The sequence below is a fragment of the Myripristis murdjan genome, chromosome 7 (genome assembly GCF_902150065.1).
Source record: "Myripristis murdjan chromosome 7, fMyrMur1.1, whole genome shotgun sequence".
NCBI classification, from domain to species: Eukaryota; Metazoa; Chordata; class Actinopteri; order Holocentriformes; family Holocentridae; genus Myripristis; species Myripristis murdjan.
Window position 1 is genome coordinate 6732600 of NC_043986.1, and position 20575 is coordinate 6753174.

Here is a 20575-nt window from a genome sequence, read left to right on the forward strand (position 1 = left end):
ACGTTTCGTCCAAAACCTATCACAACAGGACGGACAAAGAGAAGAGTTGGACGGAAATTGCTACTGCAATGGATGTACCCGGTAAGTAACCGTTAAAAGCTACCTGGCAACATCATAGCAAGGGTAACGGTTCGTTTAAAATCAGTCCCGTTCAGTAGCCTACGCTTGTCACAATTTGTATTATTTGTGTACAACTCGAATCAACCGGATAGCCTTATGTGTTTGGCACCTCATAGAGCTAGTTATAAAGTATTCAAATGTCCCTAATTTTCATTGGGAGTTTAATACTTTTAATTGCAACTGTAGGCCTACATGCCAGTAGTTCGAAAAGACGTTGTTGCTTGGCATTCTAATTTCAGTTATTTTTGGGGTGTGTGTGTGTGTGGTGTGTGTGTGTGTGTGTGTGTGTGTGTGTGTGTGTGTGTGTGTGTGTGTGTGTGTGTGTGTGTGTGTGTGTGTGTGTGTGTGTGTGTGTGAATAAATGAGAAAACTGCAATAAGTTTACAGTATGTCTTGCTCAATAATTGCAGTGGAAGAAGTAAAGACTAGAGCCACGACACTGAGAACCCAGTATTCTAAGCTCCTGAAGTGCAAACCCAGTGGGAGTGGGGACAAACCTTTGACAAGCAAGCAGAAATGGTTGCTCAAGGCTTTGATTTTTTTGAAGCAACATGTCATTCAACGGCCAACTGAGAGCAGTGTAAGTAGTATAACAGATTTTTTTGTTGTTGACTCTAAGCATCATTATTATTGCTATTATTATTGTTATTGCTATTGTTATTATACACTGCTCACAAAAATAAAGGGAACTGTTTGTGAGCAGTGTGTTTTTAGTCATCCCCTGTTATCTGCATATGGAGACATCACATTATCCCTTTCTTACAGCTTCACCAATCAGTGAAAGAAGCCCTGGCTGCTGAGGATCCCACCAGTGATATAGATGATGAGTCGGCAACATCTGAGGACTTCACTGTGGAGGTGTCAGCAAGTGCATCTCAACCAAATAATTCTCTTAATGATGATGATGATGAAGAGAGTGTCAGACCTTCTACCCATACCAAGAGGCGGAAGAAAAGCCTATCTGCTGATTCTCTTGAATACCAGAAAGTCAAAATTTTGCAGCAGATGTCTACTGCTTTTCTGGCAGGTAGAAGCAGGCCTGTGTCAGATAGTGACACAACCTTTGGAGCACAAGTGGCCGAGGAGTTGAGGGCAATTAAAAACACCGCTATTAAGACAAGAGTTAAAAGAAAGATCATGAATGATCTGTATGAGGCCCAAGAGTGTGAACAACCATACATGCTGCCACCCATGTTTCATCCACCCTCTGTGCAGATGCCCCATACACAGCCATCTCCACCAACTTATCCACAACCACTACCTCACCTCACTCCACCACCTCCAGCACTACCTCACCATCACTACCAGCCTCCTCTCAGTCAGCCTAGCTTTCGGGCAATGCTAGATGGTGATGAGGAAATAAGACTGTAAAGTTATTTGTGTGTCATTGTTGTTTGCTGTACTTGACATTTTTGAAGAATTGTATGGTTATGTTATGTATGTTGCAATATACAAAATAGCTGGAAATATTTTTTTATTCAATATTTACAAAAAAATAAATAAGCTCAGGTGAGTTGAAGTGTCAATGTCTTTTTTCCTCAAATGTTTACATTCTCTTAATGAACAAGGGAAAAATGTTGGAAAGTTTTTTTTTAATCAATATTTACATCAATTACATCAAAATGTCAAATCAGGAAACAAACAAACATATTATTTTAGGTCTTCAAATTGAAGAGCTAACACACTAAATAAACAGACTAAATAAAGTTATCCTGCCAGGGAACCTGGCCTGCAGGTGTAACAAAATATTTCTTAAGTTTGTCTCTGAGTTCTTTGGCAGCCATGGAGTTGTTGCCACTTCTTCCAGCCTGAAGAGGGAGCATAGTTCCTTGGCCTTCATTCCTCCAGGAACCCTCCACGAGCCTGTGGTCTGCGCCTTCTGTGTCAGCCAAGCCAGGAGATGTGTATGTCTCGGACCGAACCTCTCGCAGGTAGTTGTGGAGACATACACATGCCAGAACAACCTTTTGGACCTTGTCAGGGTTTAGCATAATTGTGGAGAGGAATACTCTCCACCTGTTAGCTAGTATACCAAACCCGTTTTCAACCACTCTGCGTCCACGAGAGAGTCGGTAGTTGAACACTCTCTGCGCATGGTCCATCTGGCGGAAAGAGAATGGCTTCATGAGGTCGGAGCGCAGAGGATATGCATCATCTCCTAAAAACACAAAAGGGGCCTCCATGTCAGAGCCCGGGAGCAATTTTGCTGCAGGAATGCTGAGGAGATTCCTGTCAAGGGCTTGTTTGAAGTCCGATTCTGCGAACACTCCTGCATCAGATGCTCTGCCCTGCGCTCCCACGCTGACGTACTTAAATTGGTAACTGGCATCAACTACAGCCATCAGCACCACAGAGAAGCGTCCTTTGTAGTTACGAAAGGTGCTTCCACTATGTGCTGGTGGCTGTATAGTAATGTGCTTGCCATCAATAGCACCTAGGCAGTGGGGAAACTGCCATTTCTGAAGGAACTCCTCCGCAATGTCCAGCCATTCCTTTTCAGTATTGGGTGTCTGAAAGTACAGTTTCAAAACATCAGTGTCAGGATCACAAGTAGTTAGGCCTTTGGTGTAGAATGGTGAGGCATCAAAAGTAATGAAAAATGTGAAATATTTGTTGTAATTTACTCTGATTTGCAATGTAGCAGTAAAAAAAAAAAAAAATAGAATTTTAAATAACTTTTAACATGCATTCTCATTAAGACCACAGTTTTAAGTGGCTCTTGCAAGTCCTTGGTAATCAGTTTGCAGTCTTATAGCTTGCCTTCAGATATTCATCACAAAGTGTCCGGTGCAGGGCTTCACATGTTTGGCTCACAATCATGGAAACAGTGGACTCTCCGATCCTGAACTGGAAACTCAGAGATGAAAATGATTCTCCTAAAAGGTACATAACACAGAAGCATATTTACTTTGTGTAGGCACGAGCAAACGCAATTTACACAGTTGTTTTAATATTTAAAAGTGTTTTTTCCCCTTGCCTTCTTGGGACTTAAGAACCTAGAGAATAATGCTTTATTAGTTTTGATTCCGTAAATCAATTCTGTGAAGTGTCTTTGTGAAAGACCTCTGTTAAAAACGCTATACATATTGAAAAGAGATAATTTAAAAATAGATAACAAACCCGTTGCCAAAAATCTGAGGGTTAATGCCAGTCTCTCCTTTGCAGTAATAGCGCGTCTGAGTTTGGTGTGCGTCTTGGTTATAAGGGGGGCCACTTTACTGAGAACGAACTCGAATTCCTCCGCAGTCATTCGCAGCAAGCCCCTAAAACCTGCACTGTCCTCTATCTGTCAACAGAATGCACATTAAGTTTTAGTTATACAGGACTTCAAATCTTGAAATGAGTACTGCTACTGCTTGACAGTTATTTCCGTGTTAAGCTACAATATAAACTTTTATATGCAATCGCAACCAAGTATCTACACTTCCCTGAAAACTCGATTAATGGAATTTAACTACAATGTAACGGTAACGGTTATAACGGATAGCATCTAGCTGAAAGCCCTGCTCTCCAAGCTATCTGTAATACTTGTCACAATTTTTACTCACCTCCAACTCGCGCTGTAAGGCATACAGCCCACATTCCCGCCGTCTCCATGACTTTTTCCATAATCGCTTCTTTTTTTGGTGCGTTTTTTCGGAAATTAAGAGACCGAGAACAACCACCATTGCTTCTTCGTCTGCCATGTTTGTTTACATTGAAGTCACGTTTGACTACGCGAGATTTGGAGTATTGAGCGTGAAGAACCTGATGCTCTGCTGAGGAATCGGTTAGTGTGTGGTGTGCTCCGTGGTGCGCACCACACACTATAAGATCAGAGGAGAGAAATCTTGTGCGATCTGTCTTTTGTTATCATCAAGTGTGTGGTCTCTTAAATCTGTGATGGTTTGAAGAATCCTGTAGTGTGTGCCAGCCTTAAGAGTGTGTAGAGTGTGCATTATGTCAACGATGGCTTTCTAGGATGTCTTTTGCCAGCTGCTATGGTATACTGTGTGGCTGCTAAGGTGCTGCAAGGCAGATGCTATGCGTTTCCTGACGGTTGCTATGCTGTTGCTAGGCGGTTCCTATGGTGTTCTTGATGGTTGCTAGGGCGTTGCTAGGTGGTTGCTAGGGCGTTGCTAGGTGGTTGCTGTGGTGTTCCTGATGGTTGCCATGATGTTGCTAGGTGGTTACTATGGTGGTTCTTGATGGTTGCTAGGGTGTTGCTATGCGGTTGCTATGGTATTCCTGATGGTTGCTAGGGCTTTGATAGGTTGTTTCTATGGTGTCCCTGATGGTTGCTAGGGTGTTGCTAGGCAGTTGCTATGGTGTCCTGAGTGGTTACTAGGGCGTTGCTAGGCGGTTGCTATGGTGTTCTGGGTGGCTGCTAGGGTGTTTATGTGGTGTTCCTGATGGTTGCTAGGGCGTTGCTAGGCAGTTGCTATGGTGTTTTGGGCGGTTGCTAGGGCATTGCTAGGTGGTTGCTATGGTAGTTAGGGTGGTTGCTATGGGGTTGCTAGGGTGCTTGGGGTCCTTGCTATGGACTTCCATTAGTGTTTGGGGTCAGTGCTGGGATGCATTGGCTGCAGTGCTAGTGGCCCTTGAGAAGAATAGGAGAGATACAGAGCCGCGTGTGTATCTCTGTGTCAGTGAGAGGGGACTTTCTCCCTGGCAGGCTCTCCCAACATTCCGCCATTAGTGTGTATTGCGTCCGGATTTCGGCTTCAAATTGGAATTGCGGAAAAACGGAAAGTCGGAGCGGCTTGAAAATTCACACGCCGCTTCTTCTCCCCAAGACGCATGTTTTTCGTATTTGGTGCGTGGACGCAGGTCAAAAGTTCTGCGCCCTGGAGCCTTGGGAAGTTTTGGCCATTCATTGCGGAGGGGACATTTGGCGCAGTTTTTTGGGGGATTTTTGTCGCCATGGTAACTCCAGTAATATAAAGAAGTCATAGCACACCGATCCTGACTGAGATGCACGTTTTCATAATAATAATGTCATAGGTTTTTTTGAAACTGTGGTAGGAGTAGCGAACCGAAATTTTGTCACTATTGTCCCCTATAGCTTTGCTTTAGTAGGGACATTATTGACTCAGTGCTGCCCCGAGGCACTAAAAATACTGATAATTAGAAAATATAAAAAAATATCACTGATTAAACTGTTGAAGAGGCTCTTTATGATTCTTAACTCAATATTTACTGTAACATGTTTTTGCTCTTCCTGTTTTGCTGCTTAATGGAGTCAGAAGTGTGTTTGCACTCGTCCTTCTTTGTAGCTGAATAGCTGTTTGTTGATTTTGTTTCCAGTACTTTGTAATTACGATTTTTTTAAATGCACTGTAAATGAAATGATTCTTCTTCTTCTTGTCAGTGGGAAATGATTCATGTGTTCCTCCACAGTGTTGACATGCTGGTTTAACAGGTCAAGTGTGAGAATCACGTGACTGCTGAGATAGAAACGTCTGTTATGAGATTTTAGTGATTAGGTGTGTCACCCAAGTGAATGTTTACTTTCTGCTCACGGGCCAAGAGAGCCCCCGCCTCCTCTCACACAGCTAAACTATTTTTGTCATGGATTATGTTTCTATAATGTTTACCGACTTTCACCCGAGCGACTCGAGTTCAAGTCTGACTTTACATCACGTTACCTGATTTTTACGCCAAAAACTAACCTTTCCCTGACCTTAACCAAGCAGCTTTGGTGGCCAAAGTTACAAAAATGGCTAAAATGCCGCCCGACATGTTCATTATAAATGTATTTGTGAAATTCATAACAAAACGAAAATGAAAGTAATCCCTACACGTATTTACAAATGACGTTTAGTTGTGTGGGAACGTCATTTCCAGGAGACAGGGTGGGCCAGCGACCACCTTTGCAGACTGACTGGCTGAAAGGGGCGTGTCCTGTGACGATGATGTCAAAAATTGCCCTAAAGGGGGCGGGCCTTAGCACAGACAGGCAGCCTAACTTCCAGCTGTAAACATGGCGGACGTCTGTGCTCAGCTTTTTTTTTCCCGCTTCATTATTTCTCTGCTTCCACCGCTGTTCCCTCACACCAAAATGATAACCTCCTATATTTTTAAATCACTTCATTCCTTCTCATTTACGAGCTTTACTGCTGAAATTATTGTTGATATTCTATTTTTTCCATTTCTAATCTGGTTCCCTGTGCTCTATCCTGTCGCTGTTTGCTGCCAGTTTCCTCATTTTCTTATTTCATGTCTTTTCTTTCTTCTTTTCGCTCTCTTTCCTTGCCCTCTCTCTCCTGTCTCTCCATCCGTCTTTCATTCCCCTTTGCGGTCAGATCAGAGGCGTTCCTTCATGGCACAGCTCACTTTGTACTTCCAGGATTTGTATTTTTACACAAAGAGACGCTGTAGTACTTCTGTCTTTCTTTCTTTCTGTCTTAAGCAGGCACTCACCCCCTTTCTTCCCCTTTAAAACAATTTTTGAATAGCTTTTCTTTTGCTAATTGCCTTAATTTAGCCCCACGTCTCCCATGTTTTGCTCTGATTGAGGAGCTCAGCGCTAATAGAAGTTACAGACACGTTTCCCCGGTGATTTACACACGAGCGCTTAACGCGGCGCTGATAATTACAGCAAGGACGGGGAGCGGAAAGTGAGGAAAACTGTGGTGAAAACAAATGTTAGGCCACATGACACCGACCCAATTACAGACCGCTTTGACCCAATTACTGCGACTAACGTGACTCACACAGATGCAAATGCAGGGGAAACCACACACACACACACACACACACAAATGAGCACGTGTGTGTGGATGTGTTGAAGTGTGAGCAAACACACACACACACAGACAGAGTTAAGGGATGTGTTTAACAAGCCGGCTCATCGACCTGCCGTCTGGCTGAGGTTTTTACGGGGCAAGATGCTGAGAGTAGAAAAAAAAAACAAAAAAACAAACAGATAAACAATCATCATGAACGAGAGCATTATCATGTGTGTTTTTGTTTATTGTGAGGCTGTTAGTGTGTGCAGAGCGAATTCTCTGTGTGACCATAAAGTTTAGAGTTAGAAGACGACAGAGGGAAAGACGACAAGGGAGAGAAAGACAGGGTGGGAAAGATGAGAAGGAAGGGAGAGAAAGGAAAGAATGAAAGAAGAGGAGGCGAGTTAAAGGACAGTGAAGGGAAAGAAGAAGGAAAGAGGAAAAAGTAGGAGACGGGAAAGGAGAGGAAAGGAAAGGCAAAGGAAGGGAAAAAGAGGAAAGGAAAGGAGAAGGAGATGAGGGAAAAGGAAGAACAGGGTCAAGTTATTAAAGAGGGAAGAGATGGAGAGAAGAGAGGAGGGGGAAAAAGAGGAAAGAAGGAGAGGAGAGGAGAAGTGGGCCAGATGGTCTGATCGTTCCTTCCTAAACTCAATTCCTCACCTCATTATGCCCGTCGATGTTAACAGGACAACACAATTAGAGCCCGTTTGGCTTTCAGCGCTCCGCAAACAGTCGAAACGCGAGCCGGGCCGGGCCGCTCGGGACGACCCGTGAGCCGGGCCAGGCCGGGGGGCTCGGGACGACCCGCGAGCCGGACGGGCCGCTCGGGACGACCCGCGAGCCGGGCCGGGGCGCTCGGGATGCCCCGTGAGCCGGACGGGCCGCTCGGGACAACCCGCGAGCCGGCCAGGCCGCTCGGGACGATCTGGACACCGCCTCAACTTCACATCAAGTCCAAAACAAAGAGACTCAGCCTGTTTCAACCCAACTAAATTCACTCTGATTTGAGATTCCAGCTTCACTGTTAAAGCTGGATAAAACGATCCCATAAAATTTTTTAATCAGCGTCTAATCTGCCGGCAACATAAATTAAATATAAATATAATATAGGCTAATAGTGTACTAGTAACCCCGTTTTATGTTGTACAGTGTAGAGAAACCTAATCGCCGCATTGTGGAAAAAATATGATGTAATAATTAAATCAGAATAACTTATTTGACCTTTTCCAGACCTGCATGCAGTGATATCTGCTCCTCTGTCGCCCCGTCTTGTCCCAAAAATGTGAGAAATTACACCTCGACCCCTCAGGCTGGAAATGCCACTAAAAACCAAACTGTAATGGCATTTTCTTCACCTGTTTCTACTGTTTGTGGAAAAATAAAGTTTTATCGGCCTCAGGAGATTCCCCCTCTTCATTTCACTGACAGCAGAGGGTGAAGAAGTTTTGGAAAAGCCCGACATGAGCAGCTGCCATATCCTCCCTTCTCTCTCAAAGCATGCTGGGAAAGAGAAATAAGGGCTTTTTTCTCCTGTCGTCAAGTGCACAGGTGCTCCTTTCACACCGAGAGACTTGATATAATGGAACATAATGAACTTCAATGGGCTGCTTTAAAACACTCTGAAGGCACTCCCACACACACACACACACACACACACACACACACACACGCAGGCTGTGCTTGCTAGTGAGGACCATTTACCGAACCAAAACCTAATCCTAATTCCAATCCAATCTTATGTATAATCTACAGTGTGTGTCTTTCTGTGAAGTCCATATTACATGAAACCAAATAATTATCAGCACCGTAAAAATAAAAGACACTGGGAACCAAATGGGAGACGGTATCGCTCCAACATTTTGATATTAATGGAAGAAAATCTGTGTTTTTCACAGAATTATGGGGAAACATAAAAAACATCAAAATAAAGGCTCGTCTGATTTAACACACGGTCACAGTTTTTAAATCTGTTCTGTCTTCAAATTCAGGAAAAAGTGTGTTTTCACAAAATAATGTCCATCAGAACCGAGCTCGTGGAAACGTCCCGTTCTGAAGGAGTCAAACTGCAACGAGGACTGAGAGGACTGGCTGTCACAAGGACTGCAGGACCCACACACACACACACACACACACATACACACACACACACAATCTAACACACTTGTACCAGTGATTTTCTTCTAACAAAAAGCCTTTCATTCACTCATTTTAGTTAGACAAAGACAGACAGTTAAACAAGCCCCTCTCTCTGTCTCTCTCTCTCTCTCTCACACACACACACACACACACACACACACACACACACACACACACACTCCAGCCCAGTGTGTTCTGCTCCAGCGCTCTGATCAGATCAGACGAGCAGGTAGCCATTTATTTTGTGACGTTGGACACGAGTTGGACGGAGAGGCTTAACGAACCCGTCGGGCGCTCCTCGTCACGATGCGATAAACCCGGAGAAGGAAACGCCTGGGAGCCGCCGAGCACGCACACACACACACACACACACACACACACACACACACGCTGTTCAGCTCTGGCCACGCTGACAGGCCGTCGGCTGTGATTGGACTTCCTGCTCAGTCCAATAAATCGGTGCCACATCACAAGACCACCCTCATTAAAAGCTATGAATGGTTTATTATGACTTTATTAATTAGGTTTATACACAATCTGCACTGCATCTATTCTGTTTAATCTCAGATTTTGCAGGTGGCTTAGCTTACCTACCATCCTGGCTATCTGCATCAATAATTACCCAATAAAATGTCGTCATTATAAACCAGTATAAAGCCTTTATAAGATCAGTGTCACCAGTGGATCTGATTCCCTGAGGAGAGACAGCAGAGTTTGTTTACTGCATTTAATGATGTTTTATCCAGTGATATAATCCTATAATATTTCTAGGCAAACTGGCACTTTGACAGCCTCGAATTTTATCTATGATTTGCTTGTAAAGTGGTTGCATCCATTTCTTTATTGTGTTTAATTAGTGCTGTACTTCGTCTCATTATTTGTGTTTTCAGTCTTGTCAGTCTAGATTATGAAGCACTTTGTACCTTCTGTTTAAACTCTGTCCGTGAATACATGTGGCACACTGTTTATTTTATTTTATTTTATTTAATATATATATTTTTTGTTGCTGTTTTCTTGTCTTTTTCTGCTCATTTAAATTAACTCTGTGTCAGTGAGGAGGAGGACGGACAGGAGATGAAGGCGAGGATTGTTTAAGGATTATATGTTGGCTCAAATGAAAGGAAACTAGCATTTGTGAACGTATGAAAAATAAATATATTGTTTAATGCCTGTTTATTTGAACATGCTCTGTCTTTATGGTCGCTGCAGCTGCACTGGATTGAATTTCCCTTCTTTAATAATAAGTTGACCTCGACCTTGACTGAGTCACGGCGGGAAAAAAAATGAATCTGCTCAAGTTTGAAGGACTTCATTACTCAGAGAACATGAGATGTGACGCCTGCAAAGTCTGCAGTTTTACTTCTTGGGAGCTTGTTGAAGTGGAGATGGTGAGAAAAAAAAAATTGTGAAAGATTCATCCGTCGCTGGTGAGTCTAACTCTCACTGGGCGGAGTGAGAAAGGCAAGCGGCGATATTTTCTGCATAAAACATAAGATAACATAAAACGGCATAAAATATCTTAATCGGAAAACAAACACACCACTGCGACACACCAACTAGTCTGTGTTGATATCTTTCTCTAAGCCTGATGGCACGACCGGCCGCCTGCTTTCATTTAAAACAGGAGTTGAAAAAATTAAACTACATCAAAACTCATGTTCATCTCGCTGATAATCAAATATTAACGCCTAAATTTAATGGGCCCAATTAAACGGAAATCTTCCAACTGGTTATCACTGTGCAGTATTTCATCAGTATTTTATCATTTGGTTTAAACTAACAGCATTTCAATGAGAAAGGACTGGACCCTGTGGTTTTTTTTTTGTTTTTATATATGTAAGTCTTGCCTAATGCAGCTTTAGCACCATCACTGCTTTGCATGTGTGTATTCACTTTGACTGAGTGAGGTCAAAAAACTGGAATACACTCATTTTGTGGTAAAACATCAAAACCAGTTTGACTTTAAACGTTAACGACAAGAATCGATTCAATCCAGTTCAGGGTTGTTCAGACTTTTAAACACTTCAGTAACGTTATTGGGAGAAAATATCATCATAACGTCTCCCATTAAAACTTCCCTACTGCTGCCCCCCTACCTCACGGATGTGCAATATCTGAGGTGTGCAATATTGTGATTTTATGCTTACTTTACTATTTATTTCATGTTTTTTTTAAACTTGTATGTCTCTTATCCTGCTGTATGTCTTTAGCTACTTACCGGGACCTCAGTACTTAATTTCGTACCTTTTTATGTGAACAGCATGTTTAGATGGTAATATCCTCAGTAATATCCTATCCATATTGCTGTCTGGTCACTGAGACACATGCATTTTTTTCTGCTTGATGGTGTATCTTGTAATTCCTGTGATAGAAATCTGTTGTTTAGTGACTGTGGGGAAGCTGCACTCCGTGGTTTCCATTTTGCTCACATATGGTTTATGTCACGGCTTGCTGTACCGCCGTGGGCAGTGAATGTGCTAATTATCAGGACGTCTGCCTAAATGCAACATCATTTTTTTGTTTTTTTTAAATAAATATAAATCTAGACGCACGCCTGCACGTTGTAACTGGAGAATCCGAGCTTTTACTGGCGGGTTGAAGCTGCCGAGACGCCCGGAATCCATCTGAGATAATTAATAGGTGGTCGATTTTAATGGGAGCGTCCGACAGATTTTAGTCTGGTGAATCCTCGGCAACATAACACACACTGACACAAACACACACACACACACACACCTGCCTCCCCAGACCAGTCAGAGAGTGGAGGTGGAAGTGCTTCAGTGGCCGCGGCAGACCCGCACCATTTAAAGGTTAATGGACTGTTCACTGGGAATTCGATCATTTGGCCAGTGAAGCTCCGGGCCTCACACCGTTATCCTGACCCCCGACCGCACGACACGTACGGCGGCTCTTTACGTGAAGCACGAGCAGGTGAAAACGCCGGATCTCGCTATTTCCATCCGGTTCAGCCGTGAAAAAAAAAAAAAAAAAAAAAAAAAAGAGAGAGAGAGGGAGAGAGAGAGATGTAGGTGGAGGGAAGAAACCTTGAGGCGGCCGACCTTGACAGCCGCGCGCTCTCCTGGGAAACCAAACTCATTTACATTTAAAGCTGCAAGAGGCAATTTAACACGTTGCAGGGCTCGACGCTAACTTTTTTTTTTTTTTTTTTTTTTTACAAGGTGTAACCTACATGTGTTCCTAAATGACAAAATTTAGCAGCATGGGGAAAATCGTTGACACACCTCACACCTGTCACACCTGTCCTTCACCTGTATTTATGAGGTTGTTATTGTTGTATTTGCGTCGTATACACACCCCAGGGACGAGAGGTGGAAATTAGCATTGCACTATAAAGTACGCTGCTCCTGCTTTAAATAGACAAATTCATCACATATATATTTATACTCCGTGTGTGTGTGTGTGTGTGTGTGTGTGTGTGTCTACTAATGGGACATACATCTGCACATTAACACATACTTCCAACATCAAATTTTGACCCGTGCCTACTAGATGCTAAGGATGCTAAAAGCTTCCCAAGAAGTGGGAGGCTTTTATTTTGAAGATGCTACAGAAAATGCTATATGTTTGAATGCGAATAAAAACATGAAGTATTAAAGAGCCCATTCCAGAATTGATTAATAATCACAGTTATTTTGTTTTTTGGCCGTTGACATTCATAATGACAGATTACGGTGGATTGTAATCTTTACTGCGCTTGTAAATTATTATTCCGGTTTGCATTTATTTTTTAGGGCGCTGGCGGCCCCTCATCACGACTTTTCTGTGAAGTTTAAGGACTTTAGTATCGAGGATTCCTGCACCGTGATGTCAGTAAACCAACTCATTTGTAACGCTTTAAACTGAAAGATACCAAAGCAACGAGACGGGGAAACCAGCTGAAAGAGCGCTCACTCGGTTTGTGTTTCCCTCCTCACTTCTGATTCCTCACTTCCTGTGGACAGAGAAGATTTCCCACAGCCGTCAACCCAGACTTTCATTTGAGCCGACAGGGCAAATCTGCTGGGCCTGATTGGTGATAATGGGACAGCGCTCTGTGTTGCAGCCGCGTTTCGTCATTTAGACTCAGAAAAATGGATGGATTTGGCATACAGGAGTCGTGCCTGATGCCTCCAGAGCCGCTCACGGTGCCACGGTGCCGTCTCGCTCACACACACTTCACCGACAGACACATGTTGGCTGCTGTGGGAGGTTGGATCTGGGATTATCCTTGAAGTTAGGGGTTTTCACACTTTCTCATTTTCCTATATGGCCACGCTGACGTTCATTAAGCTGCAGACGGCCGGTCCAAGTGATTTTGCCCCATAGGGACCCTCATCTGAAAAGATATCCTGGACCAATTACCACCAAACACCTAATAAACACGTTGGGTATCTTTCCACACTAACATTCAAAGCCTAGTTACCACAAAAGTTCAGGACACTACTGTCATTTTCTTTACTGTAAGTGTTAGGTTTAAAGACTAAATTATACGCTCACTCTCAAAACTTAATGAACCAAAAGATTTGCCTTTAATAAACAGGTTTATTAAATTTAATAAACAGGTTTATTAAATCTATGGGGTCAGTTTGCACTTAATTCAATTTTTTGTGTCTCTGAGAATGTCCATAATGTCCATAAAAAACTTAAAAACATTTAATATCAATCCACAGGCAAAAATCCCTTCAAAGTGCAAAAATAGAACTCAAAAACAGCAATGCATGGCAGAAAAAAAGGAAAACAAACACCGGCAGATATCTAGGAAATGGAGGAGTGAATAAAAAGGCCATAAAGATGTTCTAAAGTTTAAAGTTTTAAATCAGAGCTCCTCTCTCTGCTCCCTGGTTTTTCTTCTCTCACGCCCCAAACACACTCCTTCAGTTTCATACCTCCCTCTCTTCGTTCATCCGGCCCCGCCCACACAGGAAACCACCGATAAGCTCTTGCACGACCATCTATGAACACGAGGTCTACACTTCTCTGTGGGCCAGGATGACACATGAAAGTCACACCAGGTAGATCGAACCCTGCCAGGCTTCAACATTTAGATCTCCTCCTGCCTGGTCTCCATGGTGACGGCGGTCGCTCGGGCGCAGGTCCTTGGTTGTTTGCGGTGGCACCTGGCACTGCTTGGCGTCCTCCTCTTCACATTCCTTCATACAGCTTATTAATCCATTATAATTTTGTTAAGCTGTACGCTGTAAGCTTCTACCTGTTTTTTCTCCCTGTTAAAAGGTTTTTTGTTGAGTTGTTCTCCATAAGATGTGAGGGTGTAAGGACAGAGGATGCTGTGTTGCTGTAAAGCCCCTTGAGGCAAATTTGTAATTTATAATACTGGGTTTTTCCAAATAAAACTGACTTGACTTGACATGATGGAAGAATATGTTATATAAATAAAACAGGGACCCATTTAGTGGTCAAAAACTACACTTTTGACTCTAGAAATATCAAGTTGTCACACTTGAACACTGACAAAGAGATTCCTTACAGCGAGACTGAAACATTATATTAAAATAGCTGTTCAACAATTCCTGATTTTGCTAAGGACCCCACTGTGAGAACCACTGCTCTCGGCCTCTTTGTCTCCAAAAGTCCTGCCTGATATCTGATGGTGCCTCTTCAATGAATTACAAGTTGCTGACAAAGAAAGTTAGGAGTCATCTAATGGTTGGTGAGGCCGTCCTGTAACCAAACGTTCACAGATCTGATTCCCCCAGGAGCCGGCGTGCGTCCTTAAACAGGACGCTGAAACGTCTCCTGCTAAAGTCTTGTTAATTGCTCCAGATAAGAGACGTTGTCTAATTGCCTAAATTAAAAAAATGTCAGAGCAGCCCCTCTCTGGTTAATGGAGTCCTCTATCAGCTGGACAGCGCAGTGGCTCGGAGGTTTCATGGCCTAAGTGTGTTTCACTGTAATGGTCCAGAGGTGTCCTCTAGCGTCACACCAGAGGACGCAGATAAATCTGTTTTACTACGGGATCACAGGACGGGCCTGTCCGCCAGGCGCGCCCTGCTCCCACACAACTCCTCGCTCCTCTCACCGTCCTTCTCTCTTTTCTTCTCTCCTGTCTTTATCTCGCCCTCTCTCTTCCCCTCCGTATCAGTGTCATTCTTCACCTTCTGTTTCAGTCTCTCTGCTTTTTTCTGCATATCTTTCACTCTCCCCTCTTGAAATCCTCCGATTGCCACTCTTGTACCTTTTATCTCTCTTTCTCAGGTTCCTTGTCTCACTTTTTTTTCTCTCTGTATCTCTATTCTGCCTGGTCAGGTGTCTAATTCCCATTCAGTTCCATTCAAAGTTCCTTTATTGGCGTGACAGAGGAGAAATCTATGCTGTGAAAGCACTACAGTCCATCAGCTGCCTTTTCTATTTATTATTTTACACCTCGGCCGAGATGATTGTCAGTCTCTACCTTGCAGAAGTGGTGTTTGACGGAAAAAGTGCACATTTCGTGTAATTGTTGCTGCCTCCTGTTGCAAAGAGGACCTCTGCTCCTTCATTTTTGTATCTTGAAGTGTGCTGGAGGTGATTTTTTTCCATCTGTATTTAACTTCTTCCACCTTCTGCCAGAAACTCTGACAGTTTTACATCTGTTTGCGTTGGAAGAACAGCGCCTTCTTCCTGTTTTGTGCCATAAATCAATGCAGATTGTGCAATTTGTGCCACATTGCACCGTGTGAAATGCGACGTAGAGGCCGGCAGTCTCCTTGGCGATGATCTTGCTTGTTTATGGTAATGACGCCAAAGTTAATGTGGTGGTGATTTACTGACACATTTACGTGACACTCAATCTCTCCTCCCCGCTTTGCATGATGGGTCAGGTCACGCAGTTTGTAATAATAATAATAATCCCGTCCTGCCCTGTTCTCTCCTCCCAGATCTGCTCATGCAGGAATAACCGCACTCATCTCCGTTAAACTCAGGGATCCTCGAAGGCTCGACTTTTCCCGGGCAATTGCACCGTCAGTCCCTCTCCTGCCCGGCTATCACATAATCCCTCTATTTCTATCTAGCTGCAGTCGCTCGCTGTGTGATTGTATCTGACCGGCTCTCCTCTGCTCAGATCCCCGCCGCTCCCATTCTGCCCCATTAACCAGCGAGTGGCTGCCTCTCCAGCGGCTGACTGGGCGAGGCTTCACCGCGTTACAGCATCATCACAGGTCGGGCTGCGGCACCGACACCAGCAGAGGTATCGTGGTTTTACTAAGACAGAATTATAGGAATAAACAAAGTGCACAACACTGAAACTGATTAAAATGCATCCATTATACAAGTGCATTAAAAGTGTTTTTTTTTTTTTTCCTACCGGCCGTAATTCACGAAAAACAAATCAGCACATAAATTGGCCGCCATGCCAGTGGAGCGCGTGATTACACTGAAACAGATACATGATTTAATGGTGATGCATGTTACAGCCCATTAAACGGTCTATTTTTAGTTGTTTTGAAAGGACAAATGTCACAAAGTGCCACAGCTAGCTGGAGGTTACTGCTCCTGATATCCATCTGATAAAACAAAACACAAAGGTATTCCCCTTTAATCTGGATTAGATCTGTTTTTGCCAAGTGTTACTCTCATGGGTGTGAATCTTATACAAGCTGATGATGGTTTAAAAAAAAAAAAAAAAAAAAAAAAAAAAAATGATGTTAAGTATGACGAAATGTAATACCTTGCCTGTATTGCACAGTGTCACAGCATCCAAAAAAAAAAAAAAAAAAAAAAATGCAGCCAAAAACACAAACACAGCAAATCAAGATATAATTTTCAGCTGCTTCATTATTATTAACCTTTCAGTCTTCATCGTTTTCACGAGGTTCACGATAATTTAATTCATGTCATGACATCCAACTCTATTTCTATCACCGTTAATCTGCAGGGTAGTTATAAATGTCTCTCTATTTAATCAGCATTGATCCGCATCCTGTTGCGGTGGCTTTGCATGGGCTTGGTCGGTAAACAGGCAGACAAGCGTTCATAAACACATGCAGAATCAGGTTTTTTTTTGTTGTTGTTGTTGTTTTTTTTTGTAATCCAACATCGGTGTCCAACGCAGAGCCACGCAAACAGAAGAACAGACAAAAACACTCAAGCTCAAGTGGACGTGCGCTCGTCCTCCTGATCCAAACGGAAAAGTCTGTCTCCATCCCTCAGTGTCTCTTATATAAGCCGGTCCTCTGTGTCTGATCGCACCACTGGACACACACACACACACACACACACACACACACACACACACACAGAGAGGACAGAGATGTGTCTTACCTTCTCCTGCTCTTCCACTGCGCCTGTGTTTACATGCACCGAGTAACTCGATTATTGGTCTTACTTATTTTTAGGATCTTTGACTCCGGCTGAACTGTTTACATGAACTCCTGAAGCCTTGTTTGTCATGAATAAACCAATTAGAGTCTGCTAACGGGCTTAGTCATGGCAACACGGCACCTTCTAGTGCACGGGAAGGGAAACGGTGACCCTCCACTTGGAGAAGTGAGCGTCTTCAGAGAGGCTTTGAGGGACAGCAGCACGTAGGAGGACAGTTTCAACACCGACGCCAAAAGATCTGCACAATTATGGCAAAAAGTATGGCTAAAAAAAAAAAAAAAAAAAGTAAAAATCTGAATTACAGCAGCTTTGGAAACTGTTCTGGATTATCAGGAGGATGTTTAAGGTCCTGGTTTTGGACACCTACTGATTTGGTTCAACTTTAATTTTTGTGCCATCTTTACACAGATTTTCAACACTGCTGCTGGCTGTGGTATCAATACCAATTCAACATCACAGTTTTCTCTTGAAGCACCATCTCAGAGACCATGTGCGCTTGTCGCCGATGCATTTACCAAGTGCGTCAGACTGAATGCATGTTCTCTGCTTTGCAATCAATTTGTAATCAATTTCACGCTTTTTGTCAACCCGAGTCACTGCTTTACACTCGGTTTGTTGTTATATAACACAATTCCAGCACAACTGTGAACGCTGGTCTCCACACTGCTGCTTTTCCACATTTCCACATGTGAAAAAAAAACTTTTAATGATATGACAAATCAGAGCTAAACATTCGACTTGGACAACAGTGGAGGCCAAAGTGGGACAGAGAGGAAACGGGGTGACAACTACAGGAGGAGCAAGACGAAAAGAAAATGTGAAGGAGTAAGAGGAGGAGGTTTTTCATTTCTACTATCAGTGTATAGATGGTGCTTCATGTGCTTATTCAAATTTTTTTGTGTGTCGTGCATTGACACAAACACACTTTTTTGAGTATGAGTTGGAAGAGTTTTGCAAAAATTGTTTTGATGTATGATGTTGCTGGTTTTGTAGTGCTTTTAAAGCATTTCTTTTTGTTTTGCACTATTTAATTATTTTTTATATTTAACTTTTTTGCACTGTTTGCACCGTGGATAAGGTCAGAGTGAAGCGTTTTTTCGATTCTCTGTATGTCTGGCACAAAACTGCAGAATTGACAATAAAGCATCTTGAATCTTGAATCTTGTTTGGTGTGAGGTTTTGTGGTTGGTGTGTAGAGTTCTGCAAAAAAACTAAGCAATCAGGGAAAAAAAAAAGCAGTGACGTATTTGCAGGGTAAGAGCTGCTCATCGATGGTGAAAATCAACGGTGAAATGTTTCCGTGCCATGGCGATCTGACTGATATGACAGCAAGCCGGCCATCTAAACCGGGCTCCTCATGACCAGATTATGAGTTTTCCCAGGATGTTCTGACCCAGTCGTGATATTTACGGATGCCGGCTCAAAATCAGGTTACTTGCGTGTTGAGAACAGAGTTTTCCATGCATGTAAAGATAGCCAATGAGGGAGATAAAGAGGCAGACAGCAAGGTCAGCTGTCTCTCCTTCCTCGTTGGTTAGATAACCATCGAAGAGCTTCCTATAACATGCAGCCAGTCAGATGAGAACATCTGATCAGAACGAGAAAAAAGAGAGAGAGAGAGGGAGAGAGACACTGAAAATAAATAGAGTAGAGTTGATAAGACACCCTAAACGCTAAAATCCACTTTGAGACATCTGTACTCCTCCATAGCAGCTCCCTGCATCGCTTTGTGAAATCTAAATGGACCTACATACTTTATCTATCTGAGGCCAAAACAGCTCCAATACAAAACTTCACTCTGCCGTGGTTTCATGTTGACAAAATGCATTGCTCGTTCGGGCTGACGCTGAACTGCGCATGCCAACATCCCATCCACCGCTCGCTCGGCAGATAACTGCGAGCACAGACGGGCCTTTCCATCCGCCCGGTGAGATATCAGACGTGGCATCTCCCAATCTCCCGCTCCAGCATTGAAAGGGAATGAGAAGGAAAGAGAAAGTGGATGGAAGTCAGAGCGGGAGAGTCCGGGAAAGCACCAATCTGGAGATCAGAGACAGAGACGGCGACAGATACAGAGCGAAAGAGAAAGTGAGGGGTGGGGTGGGGGGTGGAAAGAAATAGGAAGGGCGGCAAATAAGAGAACGGAGATGGAAAAGGAGGGATCAGCCGAGAGCAGACGGAGAGGCAAAGGGGAAGCTGGAGACGCGGTGAAGAGAGGAAAGCCGGGGAAGAGGACGAGCGGGAGAGAGAGAGAGAGAGAGCGAGCGCACCGATCCTCGCTGTCAGGAAGGAGAGACGGCAGCGCTGATCCGACCTAATGAGCGCAACACAACAGGAGAATGGGACTCTGAATAATACAACAAAAGGACGCAGCGGCGGCGCAGAAAGGCCTTGAGCAGACAGAATGAAAGTCGTCCGCTGCTCGGTTTGGCCCCCGGGGCGCCGGCTGAGCGGCCACAACGCTCAACGGGTGGCTTACGCAACCGGCTTTCTCCAGGGTCCATATCGAGACATCATCTATGGGAACGTGAAATAATGAATCACAGAGACGGGACACGGAAACTGTGAGCGGCCAAGTGGAGTGATGATAATGATAACAGTATCGTACCAATGAGCCTTTAATCGCGGCTTCTTGTACTCCAAGCTCCGACTCTCACGGTTCCCCCTTCTCAAATTAGACCGTGCTTCTTCCACGGTTACGTGTTTTGTTCTGTGAAGATGAATCTATGTGATTTATATACATGTGATTCTGTGAATTTCAATGTGTTAGGGCATTTTCAGGGCTGGTTTGTTTGAGTTTTGGTAACAAATCATTCCTCAAGTTACTACAAAAACATAAAACAGTGGCTACCAATCAACTTGATGTGATTGACCTGGAGTGGTCATCAGCTAGGATGAATAATGCCAAACCAAGAACATTAGACATGTGGAAAAAAGCCACAGAGGATATTAAAAAAAACTACTGTCGTGACTTTTGAAATGTAAATCTTCAAAGGTAACTCAATACTTCCAGTTAACCCTGATCATCATTTTATTTTGTTTTATTAAGTTGTTTAGATTTTAATTTCACAAACTTAATGTAAAGGGGAGGGGGGTTAGGTGTATGTATTTGTATGGTCTTCATTGTTATATAGGTGTGTGAGTTACTGTGTATGGGTTATTATGTGAATGTATGTGTGAATGTAATGTATAAAAATGTCATTACTTAAATGTTGAATATAACTGTATATTTGAACTGAAGCTTTAATAAAAACAGTTGATTACAAAAAAAAAGTTCCTACAAAAACAAA

The 20575-nt window shown here is 43.3% G+C and overlaps 1 protein-coding gene across 2 annotated transcripts in view; it reads right to left on the reverse strand.

The window, feature by feature from the left end:
* Nucleotides 1–20575, reverse strand: part of mtcl2 (microtubule crosslinking factor 2) — a 182162-nt gene that overhangs the window by 92729 nt on the left and 68858 nt on the right. The gene's annotated exons all lie outside the window — the stretch shown is intronic.